General features: G+C 43.7%; 1 pseudogene; it reads right to left on the reverse strand.

Annotated features, from left to right (window-relative positions):
• Positions 1-6231: 6231 nt before the first annotated feature.
• On the reverse strand, positions 6232-7408 carry LOC139076868 (E3 ubiquitin-protein ligase RNF4 pseudogene; annotated as a pseudogene).

The following is a 7408-nucleotide window of genomic DNA, read 5'->3' on the forward strand; positions in this document are numbered from 1 at the left end:
GCTTTGATCATCATTAGCTTAAGAGAAAGAGAAATACTGACTGGAATGGCCTACCTGCCCACCCTTGTTTGTGGGTATAGAGGGAGGCACCTCATTTAGGATTGAGGTGGCAGTCTAATCTTAAGGTTCACATATTCCAGTTTCTGGACTAGGGTGCTTACAAAAGAGGAAATAAACATCATGAGCAGCCTATAAGCCTAACGCATGAGAAATCACCACCTCATCTCTGCTCGTGATCCCATCACAGCATTGAGACATCAGCTAAGTGTCTTTCACAGAGAACAATTCCACCTCTCAGAGCTCACATTCCACTGAAATGGCCCCAACTATATCTTTGAGAAAGTAACAAATGCCTGGAAAACTCTAGGCCTTAAGGATGCAAGATCAGGAAAGCCTCATTTCAAACAGCTTTCTTCAGCAGTTTTAGCTTTAGCTCACAGAGATACATACCTAGACTGTGCTCCTGAGTGACCTATAAATAGCCATCACAGAACCAAACAGCTTTTCTTACAGTAATTTCTCTAACTCAGTATATTTTCTTGAATGTCTAGCTCCTGCCTAGCTGTCCAGCCTTAATGCCCACAACTCTTCCTTGGGTGTTTGGGATTACCCAAATATGCCATGCTTCTGTGGCTTTGCCCATGTTGTGCCTTCTGCTGGGATCCTCGCTCCCTCAACCCCAATCATTATCTCTTCAGTAAACTCTTCCATAACCATGCCCCCAAGCTTTACCCTCCCTCCCCCATCCTTTGTAGAAAATATTTTGCCAGCAGTTTCTCAACCTCAGCCCTACTGACATTTTGGGCTAGCAAGTCTTTGTTGTGGGGACTGTCCTGTGAATTTTAGGATGCTTAACAGCTTCTCTGGCCTCTGCTCACTAGATGCACACTAGATGTAGCACCCCACTGTTTGTGACAATCAAAAATGTCTGCAGACATTGCCAAATATATGCTGAGGGCATAGGGGTGGGACGCACTCCCAGTTAATAACCACAGATTTATACATTTCTATTAGCACCCCAGATCTTTGTACATGCCTGTACATGATTATTTTAATTATTTGATTGCATGTCTGCCCTTTCACTAAATTGCGAACAACTGCTAGGTAGTGCTGTGTCTTTCTCACCTTGACAGTACATGGCATTCATTGAGTCAAATTCCTTGTCAGATAAATGGCTATGAAATGCTGATGATCACCTAGAAACTATGTCCCTAAGTAAAAAACTTATCTTGAATATTTTTGTTGCTGGCTACAATGTTTAACAACATTTAGTAAAGACAATTGTACTAAATCCTCGAGTCAGCACATTCTCAAGCCTTCAGTCCAGTGGCGAGAATCCTGGCCTAAAAGACAGAAGCTTTGTCTCCACCACAGCACTGAGTAACCCTGGCTAAGACCTTTAACTTCTCTGGGCCTCAGTTCCTCCATCTGTAAAATGTGAATTCCTAAGACTCCCCTTCCACCTCTAAAGTTTGTGATTCCAAAACCTCTATGGCAAGAGGTCCCAAATTTCACGAAGGGGCAGTTCAGGTTTTTAGTGTACTCTTTAAAAACAAAGCTGGAGGGAAGCAGTGGACAGTGGTGTCTAAGAAACTACACATACCTAGTTTTACCATATAATTGGTAGGGAAAAAAAGCAAAAACAAAGTCATAAACCAAAGTTACTTTTCTTTTCCAAGCCTCAATTTTATCATATATAAAATAGAGACAATAATATTTATCTCATTAGGGGGCCGGCCCGGTGGCACAGTGGTTGGGTGCACATGGTCCGCTTTGGTAGCCTGGGGTTCGCCGGTTCAGATCCTGGGTGCGGACATGGCACCACTTGGCAAGCCATGCTGTGGCAGGCGTCCCACATATAGGATGGAGGAGGATGGGCATGGATGTTGGCTCTGGGCCAGTCTTCCTCAGCAAAAAAAAAAAAAAAGAGGAGGATTGGCAACAGATGTTAGCTCAGGGCTAATCTTCCTCAAAAAAAAAAGGGGGGGGGTGGTAATGTTTTAAAAAATTTAAAAATATATTTACCTCATAAGATTGTTGTGAGGATTAAATGGATGATGTATGTAAAGTGCTTAACAGTACCTGGCACATAGTGAGCACCCAATAAACGGTAATAGCTGTTATCATTGTTATTGCACTAACACTGCTATAGTAAATAGTTTACAAAACTTCTGCTTCCTCAAATTAACTTTCTATCTTGAACTATAACAAGAGATATAAGTAGTTATTAATCTTTAAGGACTCCAATGGAGCTGAATATAAAGTAAAAGTTCAATTTCCCATCTTCCAGACTCTAAGGAAGTTACTGAGAAGTCAGAGTTATTTACTCTTTTATGCTTCGGCAGCACCCAGCAGATATTTGTCATAGCTTTTATTGCACTGCATTATTTTTTTCATTGTATTATTCCTATTTCTTTTCACATCTCTTTCCCACTAGCTGTGAGCTTCTTGGAGAAAAGGACTGTCTTGTTCATCTTTTGAACTACACAAGCCTACCACACTAGCAAAATTTAGTAAGTACCAAGTAAATGAGCAAATGAGTGGGTGAATTAAGGAGTGGCCCGTGCCCAGCAATGCACTGCACTTTCTCTCCTCTGGTTGGAGAATAGAGCAGTTGCTGTTTCTGTGGCTTGGGCTGGTTCGGAGGAAAGGAAGAGAAGTTCTTCCTCTAAAGGCTCTCTTCTTGGCAGAGAAGCCAAGTGGTGTGGGTAACTGACTGCCTCTGTCCTGTCACACCACACCGGCAGCCCCTCTGCTCTCCCTTTAGAGAGTCAGTGATGTGGGCAGAGCCACACCTGGGGTCACGTGCCTTCTTCATGCCACTCCACAGGAGAAGAGAGTATGCCCCGTAGAATCTTTTTGCCTGCTGAAAGCTAAGGGGGCTGCTACCCTGATTATTATCCCCCATACAGTGAGGGGTATTATGTTAGAGCTGTAAATAGTCCCTGGATAGTGAAACAAAAAGCTTTTGTCAAAGTCAGAAACCCACCTGCATAATGCCATGAAACTGGAGATGAAAGAAGAAGAAAACAACATGTTTTGCTTTCAAAATACTACGTATTAACAGTGTGTAAAACTGTTATAAGTGAGGCTGGCAGAGGAGCCTGCTGTCCCACCCAGGAATACCTTGTTTAGAACTACCCAGTAGGTCCCTCCTGCCTGCTAGCCTCAGACCCCAGCCCAGCCAGAGGTTACTAGAGGAGTCCAGGATGGTAGGGTGCTAGGATAGCAGGGCTTACAGACAAAGGCCTGTGCCTTCCTGAGGCTCTCACTGGTCCTAAGTATCTGTGAGGCTGTCCTGAAAGCCCAAGGAAGCCAGTAAGTAAGACGCCTTGGGAGTGCGTGTGCATTTGTGCAAGCGCTGCTGCTGCTCCCTGCTCTCACTGCAGGGAAACTACTGTCTCGGAGACCACGCTGTGCAGAGGTCTCACAGAAGGTGCCACCAATGAGAGCTTTAATAACATTCCCTGACCATCCCAGTATGCAGATTTTAATATCAAATCCGTAGGACCTAATTGACGTGGCTAAGGAAAGGACCTAAAAGTTTATCCCTCATAACAATTTTAGGTCGTTGGAGAGTAACTTCTTTCTCTTGGCAGGTGCACTTGACATTTGCATGAGGAATGAATTCAGTGTAGACCAGACAATAGAAAGACCCATCCTTGCTCAAAGGTGGATCTGACTCCTTCACTCTGTCTCTCTTAACCCCTATCTTGAACAGCTTAGTTTCAATCTGTGGTTGATGAAATCCAGACATTACAGCTAAATAAATTTGGCTCTCATTCTCTGCTGTAACTTCAGAGAACATCAGGAAACGACAAGTGAAAACTGCCAGATTATCTCACTGTGGGGCTAACTTGGTCTGAAACTAGATCAGGCATCAAGGGGATAAATTTGATTGTCCACCTCTCCTAATCCCATTTTTACTCTGGCCAAATGAGCCTCCACCTTTCCAAAAAGGTACCCGAAAGCTAAATCCAAATTGCCACAGTTGTCCCCCTGGACTCCTGTCATTGCCACCTCAGAACAACGATCTCCCAGGAGCTGCCACAGCTTAAAAGGCTTGCACGGCTCTGCTGGCTGTGCTGAAATGAAATGATTAGACCTCTGAGGGCAGGAGAGGACCAGTGCAGGAGCAAATTTCTCAGACCAAGGATGTTTCATCCTTTTTCTTATACATTTCATAAAATTCACTTCTATTTTAAGAGGAAAATCAACACCAGGATCTTTCCTTCCTAATTCCACCTCCATATCCCACCCCCCACCCCCAAATTTCAAACAGGATCTTTAGCCTTCCCTGAAAGCATCCTGAATCCTTAAGAATCTTTCTCTGAAGGTACTCCTCCAGAGCCTTTAATGGCTCCTTAGGACCTGTAGAATAAAGTCTAAACTCCATAACACAGCACACAATACTGTACTCACGGTGTGGCCTCAATCTTCTTTTCTAGCTTTAGTTCTCACTTCTTTCCATAGCCCTGCACAGCAGTCGGTCAAATTATTCACATTCACGTGCCCTGTGGCAACTCACTTTTGTTCTTACATCCTGTTGGGTTCCTGCTCTTGCCTAGGTATATACCCTGACTGCCTGTGATGTGTGAAGTGCCTCGTACTGTGCCTGAAACACAGCTATTGCTTAATAAATAGCAGATGTCATTATTAATGCCTTCTTGCTTCAATTGTTAAGACAGATAAGTCATGCTCCCACTAAACAAATCCTTGAACCCTGCCTAGTGCTTATACTCCAAATTCCTGTCAAGTTTTCCTCCCTGATGAGCTGGGCTAGACAATGAAGTAAAAGTTAGTGTCCCCAAACATATCTATGGTGATAGTAATCCAAACAGTGGTTGCCTGTGGGGGATAGGATTTGACTAGAACAGGACATAAGGGAACTTTCTGGAATGATAGAATTGTTCTATATTTTAATTGGGGTGTGGGTCACATGTAAGTATATATTTGCCCAAACTCATCTCATTATACACTTAAGATCAGTGCATTTTGCTGTCTGTAAAATTTATCTATTTTTTTTTAAAAAGTCACAATCCTCTCTATTTTTTTCCCCTAAAACAGAGATCAAAACCTCAAATGTCAAAAAAAAACCCTCAAATGTCCACATGAGCTTGGCAGGTAAGGTCAATATGCAGTGGACTGGGTAGAATACGATAGGGAGTGTTGCAGGCTGCTGGTGAACTGGAGAGAGTATGCTCTTTATCCTGATCACACAGACAAGACATACAGTAGCTGAATCTGTATTTAATAGGCACTTCAGGTGTTCTGATCGTTAGCCAAGTGTGTAATACACTGTGCTATGTCACAGAGAAATTAATAGTCTCCAAAGTGGGATGCACAAGATGATCTATTGAAATGTAGAAAGATAATATTTAGAATTTTTTTTTTCATTTTCATGTTCTTTTTTCTCATTTCATTTTGGAACATACAAAAGAACCCACAGAAGGGAGTATACCACATTTATCTTGTATATCCTGTGCCAAGTCAAGCAATTGAGGTCTGTGGTATGAGACATTCCAGAGAATGCAGTGTGGAGACAGACATAACGTGGGGATGGGCGCCGTTCCATTGGCACAGCTGAGCCTCCATGGAAGAGAGCAACACTGCTACAACCATTGTAAGTAAGGGACAAGTTTTACTCATTTCATTCAGAGGGAAAGGGAGAAAGCACCATAGAAATCACGTCCTCTCCGATTCTAACATGCAGGCTGAACTGTGAATGCTATGTGATTCTCTACAAAAGAAAAAAGAGCTAGTGTGTGTGTGTGGGAGGGTGGTGAGGAGGTCTTCTCAAGGCCGGTGACTCAGCCAGGCTGCTTGAGCAGCTGGGATGGCAATGCAGTGATATGTCTGTTCACAGAGAAGCATGCCAACTTGTGGATTAACTACCAGTGTGGTGGAAGGCAGGCACACCTGTAAAGCCAGGGTGAAGGCAGCCCCCTCTGGCCTGACAGGTCAGAAAGTACAGAACCACAACTCTAGATTCCAATGTGCCTAGGCAACTCCTCGGACTGGCCTCAAAGTCCACTAGGAGTCCCAGCAGGACATGGCACCTGCCCATATACCCACCTCCACCCTGCTGGTTGGTAGAGGTGGTCAGAAAGGACTGACTTCCTTCTACTCCAGTGGAATAAGGAAATCCAGAGAAACCCAGAGACAACACCCTTCCTGGTCCATTAACTAAAATAAAGATTCCATTGCTCTCAACAAGACCCAGAATAATAGTTGCTTAAACAAGAATGCAGTTTATTTATCTCTCAAGTAACAGTCCAAACTTGCATGGTGGCTCTGGTTTGCAAACTTGTCAGTCTCCCAGCTTCCTTCCATGTACCCCATCTAGGATGTTGCCCTTATTTGTTTACATGATCCAAAATGCCCACATGTGGCCAATTAAAAATTGATTACTATGAAAAAGAAAGGAAAAATTGCTTTGAGGATAACCACCAGTCTCTGGCACACTGACAACCAAAGTCCAGCCCTGCAGCATGAAAGCAAAGGCATCAAAAAAGCAGTCTCATCGTGTGTGAGAAATGAAAGCATTTTTAATATACTCCAGAGAGCAATTTTTTAAATCAGGCTTTCTGAGCTCAGCGCATTGGATGCCAGCAATCCATAGTTTCTCCACAAGGACATGGGAAAGTCCAGCTGGGGGTTCTGTCCGTCCTGAGCAACACAGTACACATCATAAATAAATACGATGGTACTGACGGCAGCCAATTTTTTTCAAACAAACTGGGCAAGTTTTAGTATATTTAAGGGAAGTACAGAGGCACTGACTACAGAAGATGTGGCCACAGTCTGTAGAGTAGATGTGCCGTCTACTCAATTCAATCTCCGAGTACCCATCCATACAAATTCGACACTGGATATAACCAGGTAGTGTGCAACTTAAAGTTTCTTCTTCCAGGGCATTATGGTAGGCACTATGGGTCACATATACATCTCTGTCCCTCATCAATTCCTTATCACTGCTCACCACACAGCTGCCAGTTTGGCCTTGGAGTGACCTTGTGTTTCCCCTTGGCCGCCTCCTTTCTTCAGTAATCACAACACAGTCCTGGTGAGTTAGGTCAATCACTGCAGGTTCTAGAGATTCACAGGTGAGGTCAACTACTTCATCACTTTCCCCAAGTTCTATCAGTTCTGCTTCCAAGACTGTCTGAGGAGTTGGGCCTCTTTCTCCAGCTGTATGGAATTCTCGGGCTTGTCTGGAATTCACCATGCTACCATAGCCCATTCTTGTATTCATTGTGCTTTTTGGATCCAGCCTTCAGAGAAACAAGTGACCCGTGCCAGAGTTTACAGTGAGTGTCAAAGTCCTCAGTGTCTCACAGCTGTGGGTCAGTCACTCTCTGATGTGATTCTTACATAAGAATGTAGAGCCCAACTTCTCCCGTATATT

This window comes from Equus przewalskii, chromosome 1 (genome assembly GCF_037783145.1).
Source record: "Equus przewalskii isolate Varuska chromosome 1, EquPr2, whole genome shotgun sequence".
Taxonomy (NCBI): domain Eukaryota; kingdom Metazoa; phylum Chordata; class Mammalia; order Perissodactyla; family Equidae; genus Equus; species Equus przewalskii.